The sequence below is a fragment of the Panthera leo genome, chromosome C2, assembly GCF_018350215.1.
Source record: "Panthera leo isolate Ple1 chromosome C2, P.leo_Ple1_pat1.1, whole genome shotgun sequence".
NCBI classification, from domain to species: Eukaryota; Metazoa; Chordata; class Mammalia; order Carnivora; family Felidae; genus Panthera; species Panthera leo.
The window spans coordinates 44,847,917-44,861,461 of record NC_056687.1 but is presented as its reverse complement, the minus strand read 5'-3'; the positions used below and the strand labels follow the sequence as shown (position 1 = coordinate 44,861,461).

The 13,545-nt window shown below is 34.9% G+C and overlaps 1 protein-coding gene across 2 annotated transcripts in view; it reads right to left on the bottom strand.

The window, feature by feature from the left end:
* Positions 1–13,545, bottom strand: part of EPHA6 (EPH receptor A6) — an 861,509-nt gene that overhangs the window by 719,502 nt on the left and 128,462 nt on the right. The gene's annotated exons all lie outside the window — the stretch shown is intronic.

Here is a 13,545-nt window from a genome sequence, read left to right as displayed (position 1 = left end):
TGTTTTTGTTTTTTGAGATCCCTCCTCATTGTGGGCAGGTATGGGGTTTCTGCTGAGAGTATGTTTCTGACTCTATTCATCTTGGTATGGTGGTCCCTTTTATCTTTTGTTATGGAGGTGTTAAGCTAGTTCTCAGGTTCTTTACAGAGGGAATTAGTCCATATGTAGCTATATATTTGTTGTGTCTGTAGGAGGAAGTAAATGCTCCTCCTATTTCCTCTGTAAAATGCTCTGCCCATTTCCTCTGACCTTTTGGGATGTTCTAACATCAATTCTGTGCATGACAGTTGTTTTTTTTTTTACCCCCTCAAACTACAGAAGCTCTATGTACACACCACATCAGAAGTGCTGACAAATTAACACCCCTATGGGAAAAGCCCTCAGCAAATAACTCATCAAATTTAGGGTTTGAGACATGTGTTTTATACTGTTTCCCTGAATGTCCTGGTGGTATTAAGCTCCAGTTATCCATGGTATTCACTAGCTTAATAAAATATCTTTTATTGCTGTCATCCTTTTTCTGCATCACTTTTCCTTCCCAACCCTGCTCCCAAATAAACTACCTGAATTATCCTCTCACCATTACCTTACAGGGGAACTGCAACTAAGTTAGTTTGTACAAAAAATGATTCGGTAAATCGATTACTCACTGGCCAAATGGTTGCAAGGATTCTACTACTGGCAATGATTGGGGTAATGACAACCCCTGGATTCTAGAGTATCTAAATTACTAACATCCTTACCTATGGTAAACTAAGATGTCATAAGGTGGAGCTATTACGTTAGTTTATGTAGTAACTCCAGGATTTGAATGACACTGCAGTAGCAAAGGTAATTATAAGAAGAATGGTTACTGTTAAATGCTATCAATGCACTGAAAGAAAAAAAAAAAAAGGATATACTCAACTCAGTAGCATGCAACTCAGGAGAATAGAGTGAAATAAAGGGTTTTTTTTTTTTTTTTTTAATGGTATTTATAAAGATACTAATCTGTAGTGTAAAGGCAGTCAGGAATGCAAAGCAAGCTTAGGACCTGGTTGTGCAAGAAACAAAACTGCAGAGAAGAATGATTTCACAGCCTAGTTGTGTCTCTTAAATAAAGTCAGGCATATATATGGAAGGATCTAAGACTCAGAGAAGGAGATGAATGGAAATCTTTGAGAACCTGAATCCCCAGATTTTCCTAAAATGGGTGGGCCTGCAGAAATAGCTCATTCACCTTTGCTAAAGGAGAACAGCCTCCTTTTGCCTGGGGAATATTCCGTGGCTTTTTCTCAGGTAGATATCTGGTAAGATGAGGCCAGCCTTCTTCAAGATCTCTTTTTCCACCTTCTTCAAGGCTTCTAGGCCAACAAGTACAGTCAATTCTCAGTGTAACCCAACTATAAAAGTACTCCCCCTTCACTGGGAGGGAAGGGATTATTGATCAAAAGAACTATAAGCCCTGGCTAATATGTATAGGTGGAATTGTGAAATGATGCCTGGGAATAGATCTTAAGACAATTAGACAAGGAAGGGCATAATATAAGGCCAGATAAAAGAGAGTTGTTTAATATGGGACCCTTCATCTGTAACCCGGAATTTAATGACACCTAGAGTGGTCATTACATGCTGTTAGGATGTTTAGGATACTTATTCGAAGCAGGGATTAGGGGAGAGGGTGATAATAATCTAGGGTAAAAAAGGTAAAACTACCTATGACAAGTTTTGATGAAGGGATCAAAACTTCAGAGAGATAAACATACAACACTAGCTGCATTAAATAACAGTAAAGAATCCACCAGTTGACTATATTCCTGGGACAGCCCTAAAGGCACATTTTCCTATAGCCAAAAGGAATGTGCTAATGAGAATAGCCTCATCTTGAGAAACTCAGTTGGGATTTATAGACCAGATCTGAAAGTAGAGTTGGAGGTCTGCTTATGAAACTGGTTCCCTAGCTAGAATAGTAATGATGGGAGTTTGGAATAGCAGCAGCCAGATGGTAACACTTAAATGTAAGATGAAAGGTGGATGTAATTGTTCTAAGTGCCAAAATGGGCAGCCAAGCTTGAATGGCAATCAGAGGAAATGCACATGCAGGGATCTGTGGCATTGGCTAAAAGATCATGATGTTCTAAGAAATGAGATAGCTGAGACACCATGCCAGCATTGTTCGATATCAAAACCAAGGAATTTCAAGACCAGAACACATCAAAGCTAATATCAGTGCTGACAGTGAAGTTATTATACCAGACCCACATTCTGCACTACAGTATTTCTCATACCCCAAGCCTATCAACTAAATAGCAGGCCAAGTCCCTTTGAGAAAAATATCTATAACACCAGAGAGGATATCACAGGTTCTAGGGAATCAACACATACTTCAAGAAGTCCTCAACCAAAGGATTCTAGAAAATTAGTTTACAAATATGGCAGGTCACTTGTGTCCGGTGGCAGATAACCCCAAGGTAACTCCCAAAGACATTTCGTGTACTTGAACCATTTTCTCAGAGTCTGTTTATGTTTGGGTTTTAAGATCTCTGCAAACCTTGCCAAAATGAAATCATTATTTTAACTTTTTTGCTCCTTTGTCTTTTCCACCTTGCTTATCATCTTCTTCCATACTATATCTCTATCCATCCAAATTCTACTCATACTTCAAGAAACTTACAAAGGCTACATATTAAAGCTTCTTTAATCACCCCAAGTAGAGTTTTGCTCCTGGTTTCATGAGCAATGTAATCATTCCTGGAAAAAACAAAACTCAAAAAACATAATATTCAGGCCAAGGATTCCATATTTTCACAATGCCATTTAGTGCTATGTTGACAGGAACTTAACAAGTGATTAAAATTTAATAACTTCTATTATTCTTTGTAGTTACAAGGTACTCAAGGCAATAATGCATTCCCCATTACAGATTCTTTACATTGAGAAATAGGAGAATTTCATTAAAATTAAGTAAAGCACGCTTCTGCATATATGAAAAGATCCAGAAACTAGAGGTCCCATTTTGTATGTTCATTTGGTTCAAATTTTCAAAATTAAATTGAGAACCTCTGTGTGTAACATGGCAATGTCCTTAGCCATCCAACACTGCCAACACTTACTTTTTCTTCTCTTAATGTCTCCAAATACTCTTCAGCTTCATAGACTCTCTCCCTTTGGGTCTTATGTTTTGATCCACCAAAAACATTGCATTGCTGTTATCCAAATTCCTTTTAATGACTCTTTGTTATTTTCCAAATCACTCTGCACATTATTCCTCCTCTGTTCAATACACTTACAGTTAGGTCCAGAAGTATTTTATTTCATTCAATTTCTATTTTTCTCATCACTGATTCAAATTTTCTACACTCGTATTTCCTCTCTTGAACTGGGTTTGTGGAATTACCTGAACAATTTTCTCTTCTTTTTTATAAAATTTTATTTTCATGCCCTCCTGATCACAAGGACAATTCTCCTGCCAAATTAATTCATTCAGGTCTTTGCAAAACGTGTCTTCTAGCTTTCCAGGAACGCTTCTGTATGGAATTCTAAGTTCTGTCACCTGCTGTTTACTTAACATATCTTCTTTTCATTCCAAAGTCATAACGTTCAACTAGAAGGAATTAAAAAAAAAAGCTAACAGAGTCCATCAGATTTCCTCCCAGAATCTCAAAAACCTGAGAGCTGTTTCCCAGCTTTGGGTTAAGTGCATTATTTGTATTCATTTGAATTATGTTGGGTTAGAAGCAGTCTAGTCAGTTCAATGGGTTATAGCTATCAGAATATGCTTAAACTTTGTGATTCACTCATCAGGATTACTTACTATCACCTATGTAACCTCTTATTAGCAGTTTCTCAATAACCTTCAAGGAAAGAAATTTTGCTTCTAATTACCAATCTCTAAGCCATTTCTCTGTATATAAATTGTTATTTCTTCAGAAGGTTTAGGAAGGCACTTGTAAAGAAGTGCATATGTATTGAGTAATGTTCTAAAATTTATTTTCATGTTCCTTTTACAGCATGGAACATTTTTCCATTTAGCAACCTTTGACACTAACCTGCTGAAACATTTGCTCAGAAATGTAGAGGGCATGTTTACCCCATTTCCTACTGAATACTAATTCATATAACTATGAAAAAAGCATGTGTTTTAAATTTTTTTTTTTTTTTCAACGTTTTTTATTTATTTTTGGGACAGAGAGAGACAGAGCATGAACGGGGGAGGGGCAGAGAGAGAGGGAGACACAGAATCGGAAACAGGCTCCAGGCTCCGAGCCATCGGCCCAGAGCCTGACGCGGGGCTCGAACTCACGGACCGCGAGATCGTGACCTGGCTGAAGTCGGACGCTTAACCGACTGCGCCACCCAGGCGCCCCAAAAGCATGTGTTTTAAACATTTTTATCCCTTAGCGCTACCAGCAAATGATTCTTCAGCTGATTTCTTCAAAACATTTTTCATATCACACAAACACAGTCTGTATTTGCTCTTACTTATAACACTTTTCAAGTGACTCCTATATTTTAATTAAAGTGCACTCATCTGAAAAAGTCATTAGCATAATGTGTAAGAAGGTGGGAAATACGAGATTTACTAACATGATAATAAAATGAGTGTTGTTCATTATATACCTTTTTAAATCATTGAACTCTGTCTGTGATGGTTAAAATAAAGATTATTCAATAAAAAGTACCACTCAACCCTTATTTCTTAAAATTTCTGACTGCTTCTATAAATTCACACCATAGTATCTTTTTCTTAGGTCATGTATTCCTTTTGCCATTAATCTTGAAATTTACCAAAAAGGAGTTAAGGGACTGGGAATACTGATACAAGTATTAAAAAAGACCAATCCAGGGCGCCTGGGTGGCTCAGTCAGATTAAACATCTGACTCTTGATTTTAGCTCAGGTCACGATCTCACGGTTTGTGAGATCGAGCCCCAGGTCAGGCTCCACACTGACATCATGGAGTCTGCTTGAGAATCTCCTCTCCCTCTCTCTTTGCCCTTCCCCCGCTTGCATGTGTGGTCCCTGTTCTCTCTCAAAATAAATAAATAAACTTAAAAAAAAATAAAATTGAACTAATCCTAACTTCCACAAGTTAAGTGGAAATTCTTCACATACCAAAACTGCTTCCCTTCTGCCTCCATGGAAAACATACAGTACTAAATAAATATTTTTTGCATAGACATTGAAAAACCATAAACAGTATGAATATCAAGTCTATTCACATGTATGAATAAAACTCATTAAAATACAAGGAGCCTGAATATATGTAACAGATATAACATGTCCATGGATAAAAACACTCATTATTATAAAGATACATATAATCCATCTTTGAAAGATACCTTGTCAGCATATATCAAATTTAAATTTTTATACCCTTTGATATGTCTACTTTTAGAAATATGCTATAGAAATACATCATAAGAATGTTCACTGGGAAGTACTTCTATTAGGGAAAAATTAGAAACAAATGAAAGATCTATAATAGGTCAATGGATAAATTATGGTTGATTTATACTTTAGAATACATAGAAATGTTAATATAGCTCATTAATCATTCATATAATTCAATAATTCATTCAATAAATATTTTTTAAGAACCTGTTATGTGTCAGATAGTGTTCTATTTAGGGCACACAACAGTGAAAATATAAGATAAACTCTGCTTTCACAGAATGTTTATTAGGTGATAACTTATTTTGAAGGAAATTAAGAAGAAACATTATGAAATATCACTGGTGAAAACTGCTATAGAGAAAAATAAAGTGAAGTAAGGTAAGGGGGCAGTGAGTGAAAGAGAAAGGTTTTCTTTTATAGAAGATAACCAAGTGATATCTGAAACTTAACTGAGGGGGCAAGACAAGAAGAAATATGGGGGAAGAGCATGAAAGGAGTAGGAAATAGATCAAATTGCATGAGTTGGGAGGAAGCACAACTTATTTGAGAAACAGCAAGGGGCCAGTGTGACTGGAGTTCAGTGTGCAAGGCAGGGAGTGGTAAAGAAATGAATTCAAAGAGAAAGCTGAGAAGAAAGACCACTAAGACTCAAGCAGGTATTAGAGGATTTTGACTTTCCCTCTTAATAAGATTTCAAATGACTGGAAGGTTTTGTCATGAGCAATGATGAGATCTGGCTTACCTTTTAAGTGGGTCATTCTGGTTATATGGATAATAGGCTGCAGAAGGCAAGTGAAGGAGGGTATCAGTGAATATGCTATTGAAATAGTTCAAGTGAGAGGAGATTAAAATAGCATCTAGATTAAAATAGCAGCAGTAAATGGATACTAGATATCTTTTTAAGGCTGACCTGATAGGACTTGCTAATCATTTGGATATGGAGGGAGGTATAAGAGAGCAGGAATGACAAGTATGAGATGTATCAGCACATGCTGATACAGAAGGTTGCCCATGATGTTATCAAGGGAGAGTGAAGAAATCTGCCTAAAACTGTGCAGAACCAGACCATTAAAAAAAGGGGACGGGGCCTGGAAAGATAGATACATATAAAGGGAATTTTCAACTTTTACTGTTTGTGGGCCCTGTTCCTGGGCTCCCTGGGAAGCTATACTTTAACATTTAGCAAAGCCAAAATGACTCCATGAAACCTCAAAGCATGGGCTCTATTTCTGCCCCAGGCACTAACTGTACATGTGCTTAAAGAAAATAACCAAAAGGAGCATTCTAAATACAAAAGATAAAAAGTAAGAGACTTCCCTGGTTCCCATAAGATTAGAGTCATACATCCCTGAACACAGTAGAAACAAGGTCTGCAAATTTCTGAAAAAGGTCTTTATGTAATAATTTGTAAATTTTAATTTAAAAAAACGTATATGGCCCTACACCAAATGTTCCCTTCCCAGAGCAGTCACTTGGGCTCAAACAAAATTTTCTTCCATTTTTTTTTTTTTAGAAATTCTTTTTTTTTTTTAATGTTTTATTTATTTTTGAGAGAGGGGTGGGTAGGGGCAGAGAGAGAGGGAGACACAGAATCCCAAGCAGGCTCCAGGCTCTGAGCTGTTAGCACAGAGCCCGAGGTGGGGCTCAAACCCATGAACCGTGAGATCATGACCTGAGCCAAAGTTGGACACTTAACCAACTGAGCAACCCAGGCACCCCATAGAAATTTTAAAATGTTTGTTTATTTTGCATCAACAATACTAAGTTTTAATAGTAGTTAACTCTAATAGAGGAAGTGGGAGCTAAAAACTTCACATTTTTTTACTTCATGGACTTTGATATCATTTGAGTATTTTATTATTAACATATAATTTGTATAATATTTAAAGCAATTTTAAAATTGTTTCTGTAGTGAAAGGAGAGATGGTAAAATGAGCCTTAAAATTAGAAGTGACTATAGTTCTGTTAATTCATTTATAATTTTCAATAATGTAAATATTATATTTACAAATACAACTTCTCAATAGTGATTTAATAATTTGAAATGTAAATCCTATACTTTATTTTTCAATGATATAAATGAATTTCCAAATGCAATTTCTTGTTAAAAAATTAAATATTTGATTGGCATACAACAAAGCATGGCAAACCTAAGTTACATGGTATGGTGGAAAACATAGGCTATGGAAAATCCAGAAAATCCTGAATTCAAATACTGACCCTGATACTAAATAGAAAGTAAGCTTAGAAAACATATCTATTATGTACTAGTCACTGTGGTCAGTGGTGCTTACCAGGCTATTCAACTAAGGCTCCAACAATAACTAGCTCACCTTCTTGTCTGGAGGGGGGTAGGAGAGGATGCTAAATGATGACAGTCTATGCCTGGTATAGTGTGGAAGAATGGGGACAAGTACTCAGCTTGGGTAATAAAAAAGGATTAAGTGTTCCGAGAATCTTGGCTTCTAGGATTAGGGCTACTCCCTTTTCTGCCTTTAGCTCAAACCATGTAAATCAGTTTCCTAGGTTGCTAAGAAATAGTAAGTGAACTCTACTCTTTAATTCCTATCTTCACCAGAGACCATGCTGTTTCATGACTACCTCAGGTCACAGAGATCTCTTTTTTCTAAAATGCTATAAATGTATGGACTATGATACCAAGTTTGCATTTATAATGTACTCAGTGCACAGTTTTTCTGTCTTTGTAAATAAAGGAATGAGTTTTGGCTTAGGTCATGATCTTGTGGTTGCTGAGTTCAAACCCTGTGTCAGGTTCTATGCTGACAGTGCTGAGCTTGGAGCCTGCTTTGGATTCTGTGTCTCCCTCTCTGTCTGCCCCTCCCCGGCTCAGGGCTAAGGCTCTGTCTCTGTCTCTTTCAAAAATAAATAATAAATAAATAAAATAAAACTGAGGTCAGCCTAGATAGAACTTCATTAGTTAAAAGACACTGAATGAAAAGGACATTATTTTAGGAAGTGAAGGACACAAATATTTTAACGTTAAGACCATTAAATTTGTGAATATAAAGCATCTAATGTTAAGACTGAATTTCCAGTAGTCAATGTGGATCATGGGTGAGGCTCAGATAAAATTTCAGGGCAACAGAAAATATTTTGATTAATATCTAGCCTTCTATGATTATGGCAGCCACAGACAAGACGTTCTAGAGGGAGTAAGTTTAAGCAGTAGAGGAAAAATGGAGGAGAAAGCACTAAACACACTGATATTTAAATAGTAGGGACAGAAAAGAAAAAAATACAATTTAAAATTGTATGTGCATAGAGTCAAACATTTCAGAGTTAATTCTCCTCATGTATCTTTCTTTCTTTCCTTTTTAATGTTTTTTAGTCATTAAAATTGTTACCTATTTTAATCCTATATCATTCTCTTATAATCCCAATAATTATAGAGGTTTAATGTCATGTGCTATACTAATAGATAGTACTATTTAGCATTTAGTTTAATTTAATCATTTAATTCTCAAAATAATCCCATGAAGTCATTAATTATTATGAACCAAACCTTACTATATAGAAACTGAGGCATAGAGTGGTTAGGTAATATCCCCAAAGTGACACAATAAATAATGGAGCAGAGTTTTCAATCGATAGCCCACCTTCTCATTAACTACATTACTTCTATATATTTTATATCATTTATTACAAGTAGTTACTTTTGTTTCATGTTATCATTTTCACTTTAATCACTTTAGTTAAATTCTATAATTATATTTAAAAGAAGTGAAAAACCACCTACAACTCCTCTCTGTTAATCTGTAACTTTGCCAGATTCTCATTTATATTGGACCTGGTGTATACCTATGAATAAACAGCAGTGTTCTTGGTTTTGAATTAATAATTAAGTGCAACAGGCATAATAATCCGACACCAAAGTTTCATGTAACACCATCTTTGTTTGGTGTTATGACAGTATGTAGGGCACACAACAAAATTCCATACATAGCAAGAGGCAAGAGCACAGCATGGCCTCCAAATGTCCCACTCACTCATAATTCAGCACACACAGTCAAAAGAGGCAATGCAGGGTGTGTGAAGACAACCTCATTTCAGAAAACCAATCAGCGCTGGGGCCCCTGAAGCTTTTACACCTTGCTCTAATCCTCTGAGTATCAATATTGGTAATTATTACCCAGTAAGCCATCTCAACAATCGGTACAGGCATTTGGTTTAAAAAGTATCTTGGCAAGGTTCTCATTTATCTTGGATCTGGTATATACTACAAATTCCTTGAATTTGTGGTATAAGGAGGCTTTCCGGAGATAGAGAAAAGATGACTAACCACGTATTCATACTTTCTTCCATGTTATAATTTGTAATATGAAATTATTTCATTTAATTAATATGTATTAAAATGTAATTACATGTTAAATGCTTATTGACTTTTTCTTAAAATTTAATTGATTTTTAAGATATTTAACCTCTTTTAACTTTCAGGGAAGCAAAGTAACATCAAAGTAAAATCTTACTGATTTGCTACATTTTCCTATAGGTTAAAGAGTGTACTGATCCCTAATATTTGAAATATATTTTAAAATATCCAAAACACCTAAACTTACACCAAAGTCAAATATGAACTATAACAGAATACAGACTGAGTAGTCACAAAAAATTTTAGTTTCATGGTGCCTGGGTAGCTCAGTCAGTTAAGAGTCTGACTAATTTGTGGATTAAGCCCTGTGTTGGGCTCAGCACTGACAGACAGCCTGAAGCCTACTTGGGGTTCTCTCTGCCCCTCCCCTGCCTTCTCTCTCTCTCTCTCTCTCTCTCAAAATAAATAAATAAACATTAAAAAAATGTCTTCAGTTTCTTTTGTGTGGTAGTTGACAAGCAATAACAGAAAATGTCCTTGATGTCTTATAGGACATACCAAGCATATAAAGTACATATGAAAGCAATTGATCTTTAAACAACCTAATTTTTAAATGAGTATGTCTATTTTAAGAAACATACAAGTTATATTTTACCAAAGTACAAATGAAAATCCCAATTTTTGCCCTCATACTTATTTTAAAATGGTTGGGAAAAATTATCTAAAACATGTACAGATTTTCATTTTTTTTAAATCACATGAATTTTATTGAGAAAATGTTGACTTATTACAGTTTTGCTCTATATTTTCTTTTCTCCACGTACATTTTGGAGGCTGATATTATTTCCTGGGCATCAGAATCATAATGGTTTTAATAATTGCAAATTTGCTCTCCTTCACTTTTCTGCAGCCTTTAAGATATGCTTAAAGTTCTCAATTTAAATCTATTGATTTTATTAGTAATTATAGATTCATATATTTTTCATCATTTATAGATATAAATCTGTAAGTACAGCTTTGTGCTGCACTGATTTTTACATTTTTTTTTTACTTAACCCTCAAAAAATCTACAAAGTTTAGGTAACATTATTTTTGTTATTTTAGATAAGAAAACTAAATATGGAATTGTTAAGTGCTCTGATAGTCATACAGATCTATATTCTAATTTTTTCAGTCTGGGAGTATATGCTACTTACTAGAATAAGTTGAGAACCCATCCTAATTCCAATATCTGGCTTACACAACCTTCATTAGCCTTGGTCATATGCAAGTTAGCTGCTCATTCAATTTGTCCACATGTATAATTCAGACAACATAGGGCAAGTGAAAATTATTTCATTTCAGGGAACCCGTCAGCTCTGGGGCTCCATACTGGACAACACAGGTCTATAAGTAGAATAGACTCTTAGGGGGGATGGTAAATAAGGAATCACAAAATCTACTTAGCGCTTGCTATTTCTACTAATCCAAGGGAAAGGTGATGCTATCATGAACCAGAGTGGTTACAATAATGGTTTTAAAGGCAACCAAGAAACAGACTCTTAACTATGGAAAACAAATTGATCATTACCAGAGGGGAGGTGAGGTGGGAGGATGGGTTAAATAGGTGATGGGGATTAAGGAGTGTACTTGTTGTGATGAGCACTAGGTATTGTATGGAAGCTTTGAATCACTATATTGTACACATGAAAATAATATTACATTGTATGTTAACTAACTGGAATTTAAATAAAACTTAAAAATAAATAAATAAAATTAAAATTTTATTTTAAAAGAAAAACTTCTGTACATATTTATAAGGAAAGCCACAGAAATTTGCCGTTGAACCCATTGTAAAGTTTGAGGTAAATGTTAAGTCAAATATAACTCCAAGTTTTTGTTTAGAGTTACTCAAATGCTGGATCTCCCTTTTATGAAACAGCGATTACTGTGGAAAGAACAGGAAGAGGTGATAATAAGGAGTTCAGATTTGCATAAGTTATATAAGATGCCTGACACACATCCAAGCTGAGCAGGTACAATTCTGGATGCACAAGTCTGAGTTCAGAGGAGAAATCTAGGCTGGAATATAAATTCAGGATTTAGTTAATATAAAATCCTAAGGCTCAATAAAACCACATGAAGACTAAATGGCAATATAAGAGTCAAGTTACTGATCCTTGGAGGAGAAATCAACCAAGGAAATAGAAAACATAAGAAAAGAAACAAAATAGAGTGATGTTATGAAAACCAACTGATACAATTGTTTCAAAAAGAGGTAACTATTATATATGATTAATGCTGTTGATAGCTCATGTAAGACAAAGGCTGCCAAATTTGACAATGTGAGCATTATAGGTGATCTTAAGATGAGATTTTTTGGCAGAACAGTTGGACAAAAATCAGACTGGAATGGTTTTGTGAGAAAAGATGGGGAATACAGATAGCTCTTTCATGGAGAAGTAATGAGATAATATATAGATAATTGTTCAAGGATTTTTTAGAGAAGTGTATAGTAGCTGAAGGGGATGAACATATGGCAGTATATTTATATGGACACATATATAATACAATTACAATTGATGATGCATTAGATTAATACTACTAATATTAAAGAATACATATCATGAATTGCATAATTCACCTTGCTTATATTTCAATGATAATTTCCCAAATCTTAAATTCACTTTCTTTGTTATCTCCTTTATGTTAATAGTTAATTTTTATAGTTTATTCCCCAGGAAAATAAAGATTTCTAGCTCACCTTTCATCTACAATTTTTAATATGATTATGTGCATACATATATATGTATGTGTACATATATTAATATATACACACACCTGTATGTATACTCACATACAGATATAAATATGGTCTGTACTGTGAGACAAAATGACAGGTTTAAACTAAATTATCTCTTAGTCCCCAGACTATTTCTAAAGGACTATAATCCTTTCTTACAGCCTCTCCAGAGACTTGCTTCATTCATTGAGAGCAGTTATGCAGAGAGCTATTGCTAAACTTCACCTGTCACTATAAACTCCTAAATATGATCTACTTATGACCGTTTCTTCTTGACTGGAAAAAATATGTTTGGCACTTCAATTAAAATTATTTATTGATTAATAAGATTAGTTAAGTTATTTTTTTCTCTATCTCAACCTGTTAGAAAATTTTGTTCCTTGGTCCATTTTTCTCTTAACAATTGCTGCCTCTTTTCAGTTTTGCTAATCCATACTATGAAGAAGTTAGAGCAGCTAAATTTGTCAATGATGCTCTCATTATAAAAAATAACCCAGGGTGCCTGAGAGGCTCAGTCGGTTAAGCATCCGACTTTGGCTCAGGTCATGATCTCATGGTTTGTGGGTTTGAGCCCCGCATCCAGCTCTGTGCTGACAGCTCATAGCCTGGAGCCTCCTACAGATTCTGTCTTCCTCTCCCTCTCTGCCCCTCCGTCACTAGTGCTCTGTTTCTCTTTCTCTCTCAAAACTAAATAAAAATATTTAAATAAAATAAAATAAATAAAATAAAATAACCCTACGTTATTCCTTACTTTAGGGTTTATGTTTTTCCTTCCTTTAGGGTTATTTTTATTAATTACTTATTTTATGTAGGCTGATACTAAACAGTTCACTTTCACTGAATGTTTATTCAACGCAACATGAAAAAGTTAGAATTTTTAAAAATATGATTTGGACCACCATTCTAGTCTATCCAAAATAGCAGTCTGTTAGACCATTAAGAAAAGACAGTAGCCACATATGCCAAAGTTGCTTTACAGTTTCCAGGCAGGTGAACCCATAAATGATTCTGAATATAATAAACACAACGTATTAGGAATCAATAGCCTATTTTATATA